This window comes from Arachis hypogaea, chromosome 9 (genome assembly GCF_003086295.3).
Source record: "Arachis hypogaea cultivar Tifrunner chromosome 9, arahy.Tifrunner.gnm2.J5K5, whole genome shotgun sequence".
In the NCBI taxonomy this organism is placed as follows: domain Eukaryota; kingdom Viridiplantae; phylum Streptophyta; class Magnoliopsida; order Fabales; family Fabaceae; genus Arachis; species Arachis hypogaea.
This window is the reverse complement of record NC_092044.1, coordinates 103,541,591-103,561,354: the sequence shown is the minus strand read 5'-3', so window position 1 is coordinate 103,561,354 and position 19,764 is coordinate 103,541,591. Positions and strand designations below refer to the sequence as shown.

General features: G+C 41.3%; 1 non-coding gene across 1 annotated transcript; it reads left to right on the top strand.

Annotated features, from left to right (window-relative positions):
* Positions 1-18,748: 18,748 nt before the first annotated feature.
* LOC112713603 (small nucleolar RNA R71) lies at positions 18,749-18,852 on the top strand. Its single transcript, XR_003158573.1, has one exon. It is a non-coding gene; the product is annotated as a small nucleolar RNA R71 (small nucleolar RNA).
* The last annotated feature ends 912 nt before the right edge of the window (positions 18,853-19,764 follow it).

The following is a 19,764-nucleotide window of genomic DNA, read 5'->3' as shown; positions in this document are numbered from 1 at the left end:
CTCAAAACTAGCCAGCACCAAACCAGGGGGGAACAATAGAAGCCTCATCCAAGAAATTTTGCAGAACCCATCAATCTTAGAAGAAGAAAAAGTCCTGACCATAACAGGTCGCGATCAAGGATGGATGACTCCCATAATTAACTACCTCAAAACAGAAGCATTCCCCACAGACGAAAAGGAGGCAAAAAGGTTTAAACGGGAGGCACAATATTACACTATCATAAATAATACTCTATACAAAAGAGGGATTTCAATACCACTGCTAAAATACGTGCCGACTTCCAACACAAAGGAAGTCCTAGAAGAAGTACACAGCGGCACTTGTGGCAATCACCTCGGTTCGTAGGCACTGGCCAAAAAAGTACTTCAAGTAGGATTTTATTGGCCAACTCTACAAAAGGAAGCCATAAAATTTGTAAAGACATGTTCATCATGTCAGAAACATGCCAACTTTCACATCGCCCCACCAGAGGAACTCATCAGCGTGACCTCACCTTGGCCATTCACAAAATGGGGACTCAATCTTCTCAGACCCTTCCCTCAAGGATCGGGACAAGTCAAATTCCTCATAGTGGGAATAGATTACTTCACAAAGTGGATTGAAGTAGAGCCCCTAGCTAACGCCACTGCTCAAAGAAGTAGAAAAATCTTATATAGAAACATAGTCATAAGGTTTGGGGTTCCATACTCCATCACCACAGACAATGGTACTCAGTTCACAGATGCAGGCTTCAGAAAGCTAGCGAACGACTTAAATATAAGACAACAATTCACTTATGTTGAGCATCCCCAAGCCAATGGACAAGCTAAAGCTGCCAACAAAGTCATACTGGCTGGGCTAAAACGGAGATTACAGGATGCGAAGGGAGCCTGGGCCGAGGAGCTCCCACATGTCTTATGGGCATATCGAACAACGCCACATTCCACCACAAAGGAATCACCCTTCCGATTAGCATATGGAATGGAGGCAATGATCCCAGTAGAGATTGAAGAAAGGTCGCCTAGAGTAATCCACTATAGCGAAGAAGCCAACTCCCAACTTCAAAGGGAAGAGCTCGACCTACTTCCAGAAGTCCGAGAAAGAGCTCGGATAAAGGAAGAGGCATTAAAACGACAAATGGCTTCCCGATACAATCAAAAGATAATACAGCGGACCTTTGCTGAGAAGGACCTCATTCTAATCCAAAACGACATCGGAACAACTTGACCTAGAGAAGGAAAGCTGGCAGCAAACTGGAAAGAACCCTATCGAGTCATAGAAGTGCTGGGAAAGGGCTACTACAGGCTTTCCGAACTCGACGGGCGAGAGCTTCCTAGGTCATGGCACGCCTGCAACCTAAGAAGGTACTATAGTTAGGGATGATAAAGGACCTTGGACAAGGCGCACTCTTTTTCCTGAAAAGGTTTTTTAACGAGGCGCCAAGCCAAGACCTACGAATCACCCGACTTAGGAAATTAACCCCCCGTATGTATATATTTGCATTTTCTTTTAATAAAAGCTATTTAGATTTTCTACAAACGCTTAAGCCGCATTATTCTGAAACATTCATCATCCGATTATAAAGCTACAGATCGACAGAAAGTGAAAATCAAAATCATTGCGCGATCACGATAGAGACCAAAGATGAAAACCAAATTCATTAAAAGGTCGACCAAACGAGGGTTAAAATCCAAACTCTACAAAATCGACAAAGATGAAAACAGAATAATGTAAGAAGTTATAGAAGGTGATCCATAGAAAGAACCTGACGAGGTCCTAATAAAATGGATTGCTATAAAATAACTTAAAGACTGGCCAGCGTAAAGAAGTCGGACCAGCCACAATAACCAAAGTTATAAGTAAAGCCCTGGAAAGAGGCCTGGCCAGCCTTATAAAAGAGGATTACTATAACTTAGAAGAGTTCGACATGATGAAGTCGGACTCCTACGAACAAGTTACAAAAGGTAATCCCTAAAAGAGACCTGAACAAGGTCCAAGAAAGAGGATTACCAAGTAACTCGACAGGGCCCGACATGACAAAGTCGGCCCAAAGGATAAAGTTACAAAGATAATTCCTAAAAGAGACCTGAACAAGGTCCAAGAAAGAGGATTACCAAGTAACTCGACAGGGCCCAACATGACAAAGTCGGCCCAAAAGAACAAGTTACAAAAGGTAATCCCTGAAAGAGACCTGAACAAGGTCCAAGAAAGAGGATTACCAAGTAACTCGATAGGGCCCAACATGATAAAGTCGGCCCAAAAGATAAAGTTACAAAGATAATCCCTGAAAGAGACCTGAACAAGGTCCAAGAAAGAGGATTACTAAGTAACTCGACAGGGCCCGACATGACAAAGTCGGCCCAAAAGAACAAGTTACAAAAGGTAATCCCTGAAAGAGACCTGAACAAGGTCCAAGAAAGAGGATTACCAAGTAACTCGACAGGGTCCGACATGACAAAGTCGGCCCAAAAGATAAAGTTACAAAGATAATCCCTGAAAGAGACCTTAACAAGGTCCAAGAAAGAGGATTACCAAGTAACTCGACAGGGCTCGACATGACAAAGTCGGCCCAAAAAGATAAAGTTAAAAAGATAATCCCTGAAAGAGACCTGAACAAGGTCCAAGAAAGAGGATTACCAAGTAACTCGACAGGGTCCGACATGACAAAGTCGGCCCAAAAGATAAAGTTACAAAGATAATCCCTGAAAGAGACCTGAACAAGGTCCAAGAAAGAGGATTACCAAGTAACTCGACATGGCCCGACATGACAAGGTCGGTCTAAAACATAAAGCTACAAAGGTAATCCCTGAAAGAGACCTGAACAAAAGTCCAAAAAAACAGGATTACCAAGTAACTCGACATGGCCTGACAAGACGAAGCCAGCCCGAAACATAACTCTACAAAAGTAACCCCTAAAAGAGGGTCACTAACAACTCTTTGGATAAATCAACGCAACAAAATCAGCAGCCACAGCGAACCAAAGGACAAAACAAATTGCTGAAAATAGCATCAAAGAAAACAAGCGAATCCAGAGAGATCAGCCAAAGGAAAAGTTCTAAAACACTCCCAAGACCTAGAAAAGGTACTAAGCCGAGTGCAATTATGCCTGATATAAAAACTGCTAGTTAAGATAAAAGGCAAACTTCAGAGGCCACCAGAAGTAACCCCAAAAGTTCGGAAACTACACCTTTTTTTTAAGTTGCTAAACAAAGCAACTAAAAGGGTATCAACAGTCATCAAAATATCATTTACAAAATAAAGAGTTTTAAAAGCCCACAAGCCAGGTTATCTACAACGAGTAAGAAGAAAATCCAGTTAACATCCGAAGGCTTCTCAACAGCATCAACTTGGGGTGAAGGAGGGCGAGTCTGAAGAGGCACCACATCCACCGTCCCATCATCTCAGTTCAAGATTTGGCAATCCGGTTCCCCCTCTGGGTGATTGATCTCAGCAGTGGAAGTCGGAGAAGTTGGTGCAACAGAGGTTTTGGTGGCAAGCAGTGAAGGACGATCATCGTCATCATCATCAGGATCGTCAGGGATAATCTTACCATCCTTAACAATGTTGTCCAGACTAAAAAGGGAAAGGTCAAGATCTGGCGCAAGAACTCGAACTTGCTCCTTCAGATTCTCATAAGCAGCAGTGACACTGCCTATAAGATGACTTTGAAGTTCGGTATAATCGGCCCAGACAGATTCCAAGCTACCCCTGAGCTCCATCATCTCTCTATAAGTAGTAACATTGCTATCCTTGTGTTTTAACGCCGTATCCTCGGCTAGTTGCACAGTAGCCGCCAGACCAACAGCTCGAGCCTTTTCCCCCTTCAGCTCTTTTTTTAGCTCAGCCACTTTCACCTCGAGCTCCTCCTTCAAACCCTTAATTCGGTCAAATTCTGATTTTGCCTCCTCCATAAAGGCCTTGGTAGCATGGATAGGAAGATCTTGAGCAGTCCGATATAAATCCACTCCCATATGTGCCAGTGTAATACCACTCCGAGTAATGAAGTTTAAATGACGAAGAATGGATACATCATCAGTAGGCATGACACCATAGAGAGCAATTTGTTGATCTACGAACCCAACAACATCAAAGTTGAGAGCACCAAGATTAAAAGGCTCGACAGTCCGAGGTCTTTTTGGAGGAGGAACGGCAGAAGAAGAAGAGGTACCAACAGAAGTTTGTGACGGATCGACCAAACGAACCCGGGGAGTAGGGATCATCCTCCTCGGCCCAGGAGAGCTCAGGACATACGGCTTCGACAAAACCTGGGAGGACCCTTCCCCGACCACTTTGGCCGGGACGTTCTGAGTCGCAGTAGCCTTCCTCGCCTTCTTAAAGGCCTTCAGTGAGTCATTATTCTTCGACATCTCTGAAAAATTCAAAAAATACAGCAACTTACAAGCCAGAAAAGAAAGCAGAAAACAAAACAAATGGGTACACAGTTTATAATACCCAGCACGGTGCGGATCAAAGATGGATCCCCCAGAAATTTCTTGGTCTCAAGATGGGGAGGTTCTCCCCAAATATCCTCCAAAGCAGCAACAAAAGCCTGCTCAACCTCATCTAACATCTCCCAAGTATACCTAGATACAACTACATTCCTCTGCCATTCTAAAGGAAAACGAGGCTCGCCATTCTCATCTAAAAAGAAAGGACGAGCTCCTTCAACAGCTCGGATCTTGAAAAAGTAATTCTTAAAATCTCGAAAAGACTCATCATACATGGAAAAAACCTTATGTCCCTAGGCCGACCTAAAAGAAATCCAGAAGCTTTCTTTTTGGTAGTTCCAGTCTTGGTCAACACAAACAGATACAGAAATAGAGTTAAAGAGGGCTTAACACCGAATTCATGACAAACCAGCTGAAAAATCTTAATAAAACCCCAAGAATTTGGATGAAGATGAAATGGGGCTACATTACAAGACCACAACAGGTCGGTCTCAAAGGAAGTAAAAGGAAGGGTAATATTCATCTGGCTAAAGAAGAAATCATATGCATAAAAGAAAGGGCGCTCCCCCTGGGTCGCAACAGGAAAGCAGACCCTATCATCAGAATCGGGTGCCACCAACTCATAGTTGCGTTCTTGATTCTCACTACTACATATCCGATGGTGTTTTCTAAGCTCCGCACAGAACTCCAAATTAGCTAGAGATACACATAGCAACACAAGGGAGTCCAACCAGTCAGACATCCCCTCAGGAACCTTAGAAGACGCCTCGACAATATTTTTGTGAGAAGACATGGTCAACTAGTCCTACAAGAAGAAAAGAAGATTGGATTACTCAAAAACATCTCGAAACACTAATCAAACAACTCGGGCATAAATAGAGACAACTCGAAAACTAAAGCATATAGGTGTCAAGAAGCTAGGCAAAGCAACAAAAGGAAACCCCAAGACCCAGTCCAAAAAGTTCCAGGGGCATCCTTTGGAAGCAGAATAAGGACTCAGGGAAGCTTACAAGCCTACATCTCTACACGTCCCAACAAGAAAATAAAGTCTCTATTGCAACAAGAATGACACTCGGAAAGGCCACAAACCAAATAAAGTCACCAAAATCAGGCGCCTCTCAAAATACGATTTCAGTCTACTCAACAGCAAGAACATGCCAAGAGAAAAAAACTGTCAAAGGCACAATCTTTCTTCAAAATCAAACAAGCCACTTATACAGAAACAGGCAACAAACATGTAAAACCTTAGAAGTTTCAACAATTCAGGAAACACCAGAAAAAGAAGAAACCAGAAATCACAGTGACAAAAAGCATAGAAATGCAAAAAAGTTCAAACTTTCCAAAAATTACTAAAAGTAAAGAACCTTACTGTACCAGGAAAACAAAACAATGCAAGCAAAAGAAAAGATGAACTGTTCATACCCTGGGTCGAGCTCTCCGACCCGGGATGTTCTACAGACAAAGCGACCGACCTCTTTAAGGTCAGGAGGACCCGACCTCTTCTCAAGAGGTTGGCCAAATCACAGGAAGGCTTAATAGAGGGCCCAAACGGAGGAACACGCCCCAAATCCTAAGGCAGCCCAAGCCTATAGTGAGAAGGGCGGTTCCCTTGAAATTAAGATGACCTCAATTAAAGATAAGATAAAGATAAGATAAGATAACTAACTTACCTTATCTAAGAAGGTCACTCTATGCCATTATAAATACACTGGAGCACCCAGGTATAACTCATACTCTGATTCTACTCAATACCTGCTTAATACCCTTGCTAACTTAAGCATCGGAGTCCCTTGCAGGTACCCCTCACCCTCTGGGAACGAAGGAATCAGCATCACCACCAAGTCCAACAAGTCAGACACAAACCATTCCAACCAGTATAGAAGATCTCGTCCAAGATCGACCTATAGTTTCAGGTAACCCTCGAAACATTGGCGCCGTTGCCGGGGATCCTGGAAGTTATCCCATTACCATGACGGACGACCATGACAACGACCACACTTCAGATCTAGAAGAAAGAACGCCGCACAAAAATGCGGGCACAACACCAAAGGATACTCCCCAACTCAATAATAAAAACACCCCAGACGAGGGAGCCCTGGAGGCATTCCAAAATCGGCTAAAACAAATTGAGGAAGACGCCTTGCGACAACGAGAGGCCGAAAAGGATCTGCAAAGAGAAATAAGGCGACGCCGGGAACTAGAAACAAAACTCCTGAAACTTGAAGCCGATGTCAAGACAAAAGCCAGCCAATCCGATCCCGAAGATAATGCACGAAAGGAGCAAGACCCATTCACCAAAGAAATCATGAAGACAAAAATCCCAAAGGACTTTAAACTCCCAGATATGACCTTATATGATGGCACTACGGATCCCAGCCATCATCTCAGCAACTTCAGAAGCAGAATGTACCTCACCGATGCCTTAGATGCAGTTCGTTGCAAAGCCTTTCCAACTACTTTAACAAAAACAGCAATTAGATGGTTCGACAATCTCTCTCGTAGGTCCGTCTCAAGTTTCGACAACTTGGCTAAAAAATTCCTGGCTAGATTCTCCATCCAAAAGGACAAAGCTAAACATGCTCCGAGCTTACTAGGAATCATACAAGGGGAGCGGGAAACCCTGTGAAACTACATGGAGAGATTCAACAAAACATGCATGGATATACAAACCTTCCAACAGAAGCGGCCATCATGGGTCTCATTAATGGTCTGCGAGAAGGGCCTTTTAGTCAATCTATATCAAAGAGGTATCCCACATCTCTGAACGAGGTGCAGGAGCAAGCGAAAAAGTACATCAACATGGAGGAGAACTCCCGATTAGGAGAGACCTCAAAAGCAGGGTTCACCTCTTGGGATAAAGACAAAGATTCCAGAAAAAAGGAAGATCGACATGGAGAGAAAATCAAAAAGTACCACAATTACACCCCTCTTCGGGTGTCTCTTGTGGATGTCTACAGAGAAGTTTGCAACACAGGAAAAATACCACCAGCTTGACCACTCAAAAGCAAAAAAGGAGGAGGAAACCGGGCTGAATACTGTGAATACTATCGGATCCGCGGGCACTCCACCAATGAGTGTTTTGACTTAAAAAACGTCATAGAAAAGCTTGTGCAAGAAGGGAGGTTAGATCGATACCTGGCCACCCACGAAGATGAACAAAGGAAAAGAAGAAGAGCAGAAGATGTCGGACCAACTATGCGATTGGTGCACGAAATTGTGATCTCTTATAATGGCATTCAACTTGGTGTGCGCATTTACTAACTCAGCACTTTCTTCACAACCTCGCACAACTAACCAGCAAGTGCACTGGGTCGTCCAAGTAATAAACCTTAAGTGAGTAAGGGTCGATCCAACGGAGATTGTTGGTATGAAGCAAGCTATGGTCATCTTGTAAATCTCATTCAGGCGAATAATAAATGGTTATGGAGTTTTCGAATAATAATAATAAATAAACAGAAAATAAAGATAGAAATACTTATGTAGATCATCGATGGGAATTTCATATAGGCGTATGAAGATGCTATGCTCCTTTTGAATTTCTGCTTTCCTACTGCCTTCATCCGATCCTTCTTACTCCCTTCCATGGCAAGCTGTATGTAGGGCATCACAGTTGTCAATGGCTATATCCCATCCTCTCAGTGAAAAAGGTCCAAATGCTCTATCACGGCACGGCTAATCATCTATCAGTTCTTGATCATGTCGGAATAGAATCCCTTGATTCTTTTGCATTTGTCATCACGCCTAACAATCGCGAGTTTGAAGCTCGTCACAGTCATTCAATCCCGGAATCCTACTCGGAATACCACAGACAAGGTTTAGACTTTATGGATTCTCATGAATGCCACCATCAATTCTAGCTTATACCACGAAGACTCTGATCTCACGGAATGGAAGGCTCGGTTGTCAGGCGAGGGCAACCATGCGTCGTGCATCAGGAATCCAAGAGATACACACTCTAGCTTTCGCTTGTAGAACGGAAGTGGTTGTCAGGCACGCGTTCATAGGGACGGATGATGATGAGTGTCACGGATCATCACATCCATCAGATTGAAGTATGAGTAGTATCTTAGAACAGAAATAAGATTGAATTTGAATAAAAGATAGTTGTAATTGCATTAAAACTCGAGGTACAGCAGAGCTCCACACTCTTAATCTATGGTGTGTAAAAACTCCACCGTTGAAAATACATAAGTGATGAAGGTTCAGGCATGGCCGAATGGCCAGCCCCCAAAACATGATCACAGGATCAAAAAATACAATCCAAGATCCAGGATGTCAAATACAATAATAAAATGTCCTATTTATACTAGACTAGCTACTAGGGTTTACAGAAGTAAGTAATTGATGCAGAAATCCACTTCCGGGGCCCACTTGGTGTGTGCTTGGGCTGAGCTTAAGCTTTACACGTGCAGAGGCTTCTTTTGGAGTTGAACACCAAGTTGTAACGTGTTTTTGGCGTTCAACTCTGGTTCGTGACGTGTTTCTGGCGTTTGACTCCAGAATGCAGCATGGAACTGGCGTTGAGCACCAGTTTACGTCGTCTAATCACGAATAAAGTATGGACTATTATATATTGCTAGAAAGCTCTGGATGTCTACTTTCCAACGCCATTGAGAGCGTGCCATTTGGATTTCTGTAGCTCCAGAAAATCCACTTTGAGTGCAGGGAGGTCAGAATCCAACAGCATCTGCAGTCCTTTTTCAGCCTCTGAATCAGATTTTTGCTCAGGTCCCTCAATTTCAGCCATAAATTACCTGAAATCACAGAAAAACACAAAAACTCATAGTAAAGTCCAGAAAAGTGAATTTTAAATAAAAACTAATAAAATATAATAAAAACTAACTAAAACATACTAAAAACATACTAAAAAGAATGCCAAAAAGCATATAAATTATCCGCTCATCACAAGACCAAACTTAAATTGTTGCTTGTCCCCAAGCAACTAAAAATAAAATAGGGTAAAAAGAAGAGAATATACTATAGACTCCAAAATATCAATGAAACTTAGCTCTAATTAGATGAGCGGGACTAGTAGCTTTTTGCCTCTGAACAGTTTTGGCATCACACTTTATCCTTTGAAGTTTAGAATGATTGGCATCTATAGGAACTCAGAATTCAGATAGTGTTATTGATTCTTCTAGTTAAGTATGTTGATTCTTGAACACGGCTACTTTATGAGTCTTGGCCGTGGCCCAAAGCACTCTGTTTTCCAGTATTACCACCGGATACATCCATGCCACAGACACATAACTGGGTGAACCTTTTCAGATTGTGACTCAGCTTTGCTAGAGTCCCCAATTAGAGGTGTCCAGGGTTCTTAAGCACACTCTTTTTGCTTTGGATCATGACTTTAACTGCTCAGTCTCAAGTTTTCACTTGACACCTTCACGCCACAAGCACATGGTTAGAGACAGCTTGGTTTAGCCGCTTAGGCCAGGATATTATTCATGTAGGCCCTCCTATCCACTGATGCTCAAAGCCTTGGCTCCTTTTTATTTTTACCCTTGCCTTTTGGTTTAAAGGGCTATTGGCTTTTTCTGCTTGCTTTTTCTTTTTTCTTTTTTTTCTTTTTTTCTTTTTTTTTAATTTTTGTATTCACTGCTTTTTCTTGCTTCAAGAATCAATTTGATGATTTTTCAGATCCTCAATAACATTTTTCCTTTTCCATCATTCTTTCAAGAGCCAACAATTTTAACATTCTTAAAACAACAAATTCAAAAGACATATGCACTGTTCAAGCATTCATTCAGAAAACAAAAAGTATTGTCACCACATCAAAATAATTAAACTAGTTTCAAGGATGAATTCGAAATCATGTACTTCTTGTTCTTTTGTAATAAAATATTTTTCATTTAAGAAAGGTGATGGATTCATAAGACATTCATAGCTTTAAGGCATAGACACTAGGATACTAATGATCATGTAGTGAAGACACAAACATAGATAGAACATCAAGCATAAAAATCGAAAAATAGAATAATAAGAACAAGGAAATTAAAGAACGGGTCCACCTTAGTGATGACGGCTAGTTCTCCTTCTTGAAGATCCTCTGGAGTGCTTGAACTCCTCAATGTCTCTTCCTTGCCTTTGTTGCTCCTCTCTGATTTCATGGAGGATAATGGTTGCTTTTGTTGAGGTCCATGAGTGGGCTCTTTTGTTTGCTCCATCCTCTTTCTAGTGATGGGCTTTTGAGATGAATCTCTCCATCTCTCATGACTCAGAGTTGGAAGCAACTGCATTCCCTTTCCTCTTCCTAGAGGTTTTTTCGGCCTTAGGTGCCATCAATGGTTATGGAAAAACAAAAAGCAACGCTTTTACCACACCAAGCAAAAGAATAAAAAGGGTGTTATCGGAAGGTGTGAAGAAAAGATAGATAAAGTTGAGGTAGGTGGAGATCTTGTGGGGTCCACAGATCCTGAGGTGTCAAGGATTTCTCATCCCTGCACCATATGGCGTGCAAAACGCCCCTTGCTGCCAATCCTGGCATTAAACGCTAGGCTGCTGCCCATTTCTGGCATTTAACGCCAGCTTCTTGCCCTTTTCTGGCGTTAAATGCCAGTCTGGTGCCAATTTCTGGCGTTAAACGCCCAGAATGGTGCCAGACTGGGCGTTTAACGCCCATTCTGCTACCCTCACTGGCGTTTAAACGCCAGCAAGTTTCTCCTCCAGGGTGTGCTGTTTTTCATTCTGTTTTTCATTCTGAATTTGATTTTTCAATTGTTTTTGTGACTTCACATGATCATCAACCTATAGAAAATATGAAATAACAATGGAAAATAAATAGATATAATAAAATTGGGTTGCCTCCCAACAAGCGCTTCTTTAATGTCAATAGCTTGACAGTGAGCTCTCAATGAGCCTCATAGATAATCAGAGCAGTGTTGGGGCCTTTCAACACCAAACTTAGAGTTTGGTTGTGCCCCCTCAACACCAAACTTAGAGTTTGAATGTGGGGGTTTTGTTTGACTCTGTATTGAGAGAAGCTTTTCATGCTTCCTCTCCATGGTTACAGAAGGAGAACCTTGAGTCTTATAGTTTGCACTGTCTGCAAGCCACAGAGCTTCCTGAATAGCAAACAATTGCTCATCCAGAAAGGTTTTAGAGATCTCAGTAGGAGGGAGGGATGCTCCTGCTACTGGTTCTATCCGGGACAGGTGATCAGCTACTTGATTCTCTGTCCCTTTTCTGTCTCTTATTTCTATATCAAACTCTTGCAGAAGCAACACCCATCTTATGAGCCTGGGTTTTGAATCCTGCTTTGTGAGTAGATATTTAAGAGCAGCATGGTCAGTGTACACAATCACTTTTGATCCTACTAAATAAGATCTGAACTTGTCAATAGCATAAACCACTGCAAGTAACTCCTTTTCTGTGGTTGTGTAGTTTTTCTGTGCATCATTTAGAATACGGCTGCCATAATAAATGACGTGCAAAAGCTTGTTATGCCTTTGTCCCAATACTGCACCAATGGCATGGTCATTGGCATCACACATTAGTTCGAATGGCAGTGTCCAGTCTGGTGCAGAGATAACTGGTGCTATGACCAGCTTAGCTTTCAGAAGGTCAAACGCCTGCAGACACTCCTTATCAAAGATAAATGGCGTGTCTGCAGCTAGCAGATTACTCAGAGGTTTTGCAATTTTTGAAAATTCCTTTATAAACCTTCTGTAGAATCCTGCATGCCCCAGAAAGCTTCTGATTGCCTTAACATTGGTAGGTGGTGGTAATTTTTCAATTACTTCAACTTTAGCTTGATCTACCTCTATTCCCTTGTTTAAAATTTTGTGCCCAAGGACAATCCCTTCAGTCACCATAAAGTGACATTTTTCCCAGTTTAAAACTAGGTTGGTCTCTTGGCATCTTTTTAGAACAAGTGCTAGATGGTTAAGGCAGGAGCTGAATGAGTCTCCAAATACTGAAAAGTCATCCATGAAGACTTCTAGAAATTTCTCTACCATATCTGAGAAGATAGAGAGCATGCACCTCTAAAAGGTTGCAGGTGCATTGCACAGACCAAAAGGCATCCTTCTATAGGCTAATACTCCAGAAGGACATGTAAATGCTGTTTTCTCTTGGTCTTGAGGATCTACTGCAATTTGGTTGTAACCTGAATAGCCATCCAAAAAGCAGTAATATTCATGACCTGCCAGTCTCTCTAGCATCTGGTCTATGAATGGTAAAGGAAAATGATCCTTCCGGGTGGCTGTATTGAGCCTTCTGTAGTCAATACACATACGCCACCCTGTAACTGTTCTTGTAGGAACCAGTTCATTCTTTTCATTATGAACCACTGTCATGCTTCCCTTCTTGGGGACAACGTGGACAGGGCTCACCCAGGGGCTATCAAAAATAGGATAAATAATCCCAGCCTCTAGTAACTTAGTGACATTTTTCTGCACCACCTCCTTCATGGCTGGATTTAGCCGCCTTTGTGGTTGAACCACTGGCTTAGCATCATCCTCCAATAAGATCTTGTGCATGCATCTTGCTGGGCTAATGCCCTTAAGATCACCTATGGACCACCCAAGAGCTGTCTTGTGTGTCCTTAGCACTTCAATTAGTGCTTTCTCTTCCTGTGGATTTAAAGCAGAGCTTATGATCACTGGAAAAGTGTCACCCTCTCCCAGAAATACATATTTCAGGGATGGTGGTAGTGGTTTGAGCTCGGGTTTAGGAGGTTTCTCCTCTTCCTGAGGAATTTTTAGAGGTTCTTTTATTTCCTTTAGTTCCTCCAGATCAGGCTGAACATCTTTAAAGATGTCCTCTAGCTCTGATTCGAGACTTTCAGTCATATTGACCTCCTCCACCAAAGAGTCAATAATATCAGCGCTCATGCAGTCATTTGATGTGTCTGGATGCTGCATAGCTTTGACAACATTCAACTTGAACTCATCCTCATTGACTCTCAGGGTTAATTTCCCTTTTTGGACGTCAATGAGGGTTCGTCCAGTTGCTAGGAAAGGTCTTCCTAGAATGAGAGTTGCACTCTTGTGCTCCTCCATTTCCAACACTACAAAGTCAGTGGGAAAGGCAAATGGTCCCACCTTGACAATCATGTCCTCAATTATGCCTGATGGATATTTAATGGAGCTATCAGCAAGTTGGAGGCATATTCGGGTTGGTTTGACTTCTTCAGTCAAGCCAAGCTTTCTGATAGTGGATGCAGGTATTAGGTTGATACTTGCCCCAAGATCACATAGAGCTTTCTTGGTACAAGTACCCTCTAATGTGCATGGTATCATAAAGCTTCCAGGGTCTTTAAGCTTCTCTGGTAAGCTTTTCAGAATGACTGCACTGCATTCTTCAGTAAGAAAAACTTTTTCAGTTTCTCTCAAATCCTTCTTATGACTTAAGATTTCTTTCATGAACTTAGCATAAGAGGGTATTTGCTCAAGTGCCTCTGCAAACGGGATCTTTATCTCAAGAGTTCTGAGATAGTTTGCAAAGCGGGCAAATTGTTTATCCTGTTCCGCTTGGCGGAGTTTCTGAGGATAAGGCATTTTGGCTTTATATTCTTCAACCTTAGTTGCTGCAAGTTTATTCCCTACAGAGGTGGGTGGAGAAGCCTTCTTAGAGGGGTTACTATCAGCACTCTCAGGTGTCTGATTCCTCATTGGTGTTTGAACGCCAGGACTGGGTACAGGATGGGCGTTTAACGCCAGCTTCCCACCCTTTTCTGGCGTTTGAACGCCAGAACTGGGCAAGGAATGGGCGTTTAATGCCAACTTTTCCCCCTTTTTTGGCGTTTGAACGCCAGAAGGATTCCTCTCTGGGCTTTTACTGTCCTCAGAAGGATTTTAGGCAGTGGTTTGGTTATCCTCTGTCAGTTGTTCCTTTCTTGGCTTTTTGCTACTTTGAGCTGAATTATTCAATGTCTTCCCACTCTTTAGTTGAACTGCTTGGCATTCTTCTGTTATCTGTTTAGAAAGCTGCTGTTTTGTCTGATTCAACTGTGATTCTATATTCTTGTTAGCAATTTTAGTTTCTTGGAGCATCTCTTTAAATTCTGCTAACTGTTTTGTCATCAGGAGTAATTGCTGATTAAGTTCAACAATCTGTTCTTGAGGATTAGGATCAGTAGTTACTGCCATAACTTCTTCTTTTATAGAGGACTCACTGCTTGAGTATAGATGTTGATTTCTAGCAACTGTGTCTATGAGATCTTGAGCTTCTTCAATCGTCTTCCTCATGTGTATAGATCCACCAGCTGAGTGGTCTAAAGACATCTGAGCTTTTTCTGTAAGCCCATAGTAGAAGATGTCTAACTGTACCCACTCTGAAAACATTTCAGAAGGGCATTTCCTTAGCATCCCTCTGTACCTCTCCCAGGCATTATAAAGGGATTCTTTATCCTCTGGTTTAAAGCCTTGGATGTCCAGCCTTAGCTGTGTCATCCTTTTTGGAGGGTAAAATTGATTCAGGAATCTGTCTGATAACTGTCTCCATGTTTTTATGCTTGCTGTGGGTTGGTTATTCAACCACCTCTTAGCTTGATCTTTTACAGCAAATGGAAACAGTAACAATCTGTAGACATCCTGATCCACTTCTTTATCACGTACTATGTCAGCAATTTGTAAGAACTGTGCCAGAAACTCAGTAGGATCTTCCTGTGGAAGACCGAAATACTGGCAATTTTGCTGCACCATGATAATGAGCTGAGGATTTAGCTCAAAGCTGCTTGCTTTAATGGGAGGTATACAGATGCTACTCCCATATACAACTGTAATGGGGTTAGCATATGACCCCAGAGTCCTTCTGGACTGCTCAATTCCACTTAGGTCCATGATGGAGAAAGGGAGATGATGTGGATATTATTATATTTTTTTAAAGTAACCGAAAATAATAAACTAAAATGAATGAAAAATAAAATAAAAATTCGAAAACCAAAAGAGAATAAAATCAAGAGCAAATTGAAAGCTAAATTAATTAATTAATTAAAAAGATTTTGGAATTAGCAATTAAGAAGATATGATTGAAAATTATTTTGAAAAAGATTTGATTTTTGAAATGAGGAAAGAGAAAAACAATAAAATGACACCAAACTTAAAACTTTTAGAAAATCAAACACAAATTTTCGAAAATTTAAAGGAAAACACAAAGAAGACACCAAACTTAGAATATGAAACTAGACTCAAATAAAAGACTCTAAACCAACAAAAATGAAATATTCCTAATCTAAGCAACAAGATAAACCATCAGTTGTCCAAACTCGAATAATCCCCGGCAACGGCGCCAAAAACTTGGTACACGAAATTACAATCACACTTTTGTAATTCCGCACAACTAACCAGCAAGTGCATTGGGTCGTCCAAGTAATACCTTACGTGAATAAGGGTCGATCCCACGGAGATTGTCGGTTTGAACCAAGCTATGGTTATCTTGTAACTCTTAGTCAGGATATCAATAATTCTCAGATTTAATTGTAAAAAGTAAAAGAACATGAAATAAATACTTGTTTTGCAGTAATGGAAAATAGGTTGAGGTTTTGGAGATGCTCTATCTTCTGAATCTCTGCTTTCTTACTGTCTTCTTCTTCATGCACGCAAGGCTCCTTCCATGGCAGGCTGTATGTAGGGTTTCACTGTTGTCAATGACTACCTCCCATCCTCTCAGTGAAAATATTCAACGCGTTCTGTCACAGGACGGCTATTCATCTGTCGGTTCTCGATCATGTCAGAATAAAATCCAGTGATTCTTTTGCGTCTGTCACTAACGCCCCACAATCGCGAGTTTGAAGCTCATCACAGTCATTCAATCCCTGAATCCTACTCAGAATACCACAGACAAGGTTTAGACCTTCCGGATTCTCAAGAATGGCCGCCAATACATTCTAGCTTATACCACGAAGATTCTGGTTAAAGAACCCAAGAGATATCCACTCAATCTAAAGTAGAATGGAGGTGGTTGTCAGGCATACGTTCATGGGTGAGAAAGATGATGAGTGTCACAGATCATCACATTCATCAAATTGAGGAACAAGTGATATCTTAGAATGGAAGCAAGCGTGATTGAATGAAAAACAGTAGTAATTGCATTAATCCATCAAGACACAGCAGAGCTCCTCACCCCCAACCATGGGGTTTAGAGACTCATGCCGTAGAAAGTACAGTATGAAACGTGTAAAGTGTCATGAGATAAAGATACAATGGCAAAAGGTCCTATTTATAGTGAACTAGTGACCTAGGGTATACAGAAATGAGTAAATGACGTAAAAATCCACTTCTGGGGTCCACTTGGTGTGTGCTTGGGCTGAGCATTTCCTGGAGTTAAACGCCAGCTTTTGTGCTAGTTTGGGCGTTTAACTCTAACTTTTGTGCCAGTTCCGGCGTTAAACGCTGGGAATTCTGAAGCTGATTTGGAACACCAGTTTGGGCCATCAAATCTTGAGCAAAGTATGAACTATTATATATTGCTGGAAAGCCCAGGATGTCTACTTTTCAAAGCAATTGAGAGTGCGCCAATTGGGCTTCTGTAACTCCAGAATATCCACTTCGAGTGCAGGGAGGTTAGAATCCAACAGTATCTGCAGTCCTTTTTCAGCCTCTGAATCACATTTTTGCTCAGGTCCCTCAATTTCAGCCAGAAATTACCTGAAATCACAGAAAAGCACACAAACTCATAGTAAAGTCCAGAAAAGTGAATTTTAAATAAAAACAAATAAAAATATAATAAAACTAACTAAAACATACTAAAAACATACTAAAAAGAATGCCAAAAAGCGTATAAATTATCCGCTCATCAGGATTCAACACCAAACTTAGAGTTTTGCTGTGGCCTCCCAACACCAAACTTAGAGTTTGATTGTGGAGGCTCTATTTGACTCTGTACTGAGAGAAGCTTTTCATGCTTCCTCTCCATTGTTAAAGAAGAACACCCTTGGATTTTAAACACAAGGTAGTCCCCATTCAATTGAAGGACTAATTCTCCTCTGTTAACATCTATCACAGCTTCTGCTGTGGCTAGGAAAGGTCTTCCAAGGATGATGCATTCATCCTCCTCCTTCCTAGTGTCTAAGATTATGAAATCTGCAGGGATGTAAAGGCCTTCAACCTTTACCAACACGTCCTCTACCAATCCATAAGCTTGTTTTACTGACTTGTCTGCCATTTGCAATAAGAATATGGCAGGCTATACCTCAATGATCCCTAGCTTCTCCATTACAGAGAGTGGCATAAGATTTAGGCCTGACCCTAGGTCACACAAAGCCTTCTCAAAGGCCATGGTGCCTATGGTACATGGTATTAAGAATTTGCCATGATCTTGTCTCTTTTGAGGTAAAGTTTGCTGAACCCATGTATTTAGTTCACCAATGAGCAAGGGAGGTTCACCTTCCCAAGTCTCATTACCAAACAACTTGGCGTTCAGCTTCATGATAGCTCCTAGATATTGAGCAACTTGCTCTCCAGTTACATCTTCATCCTCTTCAGAAGAAGAAAAGTCTTCAGAGCTCATGAATGGTAGAAAGAGGTTTAATGGAATCTCTATGGTCTCTATATGAGCCTCAGATTCCTCATTGGGATTCACGTCCTCCCCTTCCTCCTTGCATTCGGCCATATTGTCTCTATCAATGGCCTTGCACTCTCTCTTTGGATTCTCTTCTGTATTGCTTGGGAGAGTATTAGGAGGAGTTTCAGTGACTTTTTTACTAAGCGGGCCCACTTGTGCCTCCAAATTTCTAATGGAGGACCTTGTTTCACTCATGAAGCTTAAAGTGGCCTTAGACAGATCAGAGACTATATTTGCTAAGTTAGAGGTGCTCTGCTCAAAATTCTCTGTCTGTTGCTGAGAAGATGATGAAAAAGGCTTGCCATTGCTAAACATGTTTCTTCCACCATTATTAAAGCCTTGTTGAGGCTTTTGCTGATCCTTCCATGAGAAATTTGGATGATTTCTCCATGAAGAATTATAGGTGTTTCCATAAGGTTCACCCATGTAATTTACCTCTGCCATTGCAAGGTTTTCAGGATCATAAGCTTCTTCTTCAGAAGATGTCTCTTTAGTATTGTTGGATGCATTTTACCATCCATTCAGACTTTGAGAAATCATGTTGACTTGCTGAGTCAACATTTTGTTCTGAGCCAATATGGTATTCAGAGCATCAATTTCAAGAACTCCCTTCCTCTAAGGCGTCCCATTATTCACGAAATTCCTCTTAGAAGTGTATATGAATTGGTTATTTGCAACCATTTCAATAAGTTCCTGAGCTTCTGTAGGCGTTTTCTTTAGGTGAATGGATCCACCTGCAGAATAATCTAGTGACATTTTAGAAAACTCAGACAGACCATAATAGAATATATCTATCATGGTCCATTCTGAAAACATGTCAGAAGGACACTTTTTGGTCATCTGCTTGTATCTTTCCCAAGCTTCATAGAGGGATTCACCATCTTTTTGCTTGAAGGTCTGAACATCCACTCTAAGCTTGCTCAGCTTTTCAGGAGGAAAGAATTTAACCAAGAAGGCCGTGACCAGCTTATCCCAAGAGTCCAGACTATCCTTAGGTTGTGAGTCCAACCATGTTCTAGCTCTGTCTCTTACAGCAAAAGAGAAAAGCATGAGCCTGTAGACTTCAGGATCTACTCCATTAGTCTTAACAGTCTCACAGATCTGCAAGAACTCAGTTAAAAACTGGTAGGGATCTTCTTATGGATGTCCATGAAACTTACAGTTTTGTTGCATTAGAGCAACTAGTTGAGGTTTTAGCTCAAAATTGTTTGCTCCAATGGCAGGAATTGAGATACTTTTTCCATCAAACTTGGAAGTAGGTGTAGTATAATCACCAAGCATCCTCCTTGCATTATTGTTGTTGGGTTCGGCTGCCATATCCTTTTCTTGTTCAAAAATTTCAGTAAGGTTATCTCTGGATTGTTGTAATTTAGCTTCTCTTAGTTTTCTCTTCAGAGTCCTTTCAGGTTCATGATCAGCTTCAACAAAAATGCCTTTTTCCTTATTCCTGCTCATATGAGAAAGAAGAGAACAGAAAAAGAAGAGGAATCCTCTATGTCACAGTAAAGAGGTTCCTTATTGTTAGTAGAAGAAGAAAGGGAATAAGAGTGAAGAAGAATGAATAATCCAAACACAAGGGTGAGGATAGGAGCAGAGATTTGAGATGAAGAGAAGTGTTAGTAATTGAATACATAAATAGAATAAAATGAGAGAGAGAAGTTTTCGAAAATAATTTTTGAAAAGGAGTTAATGATTTTCGAAAATTAAAGGAGAATAAAATTAAAATTTAAAACAATTTATTAATTAAAAAGAATTTTTGAAAAAGAGGGAGGTATTTTCGAAAATTAGAGAGGGAAGAGTAGTTAGGTGGTTTTGAAAAAGATAAGAAAC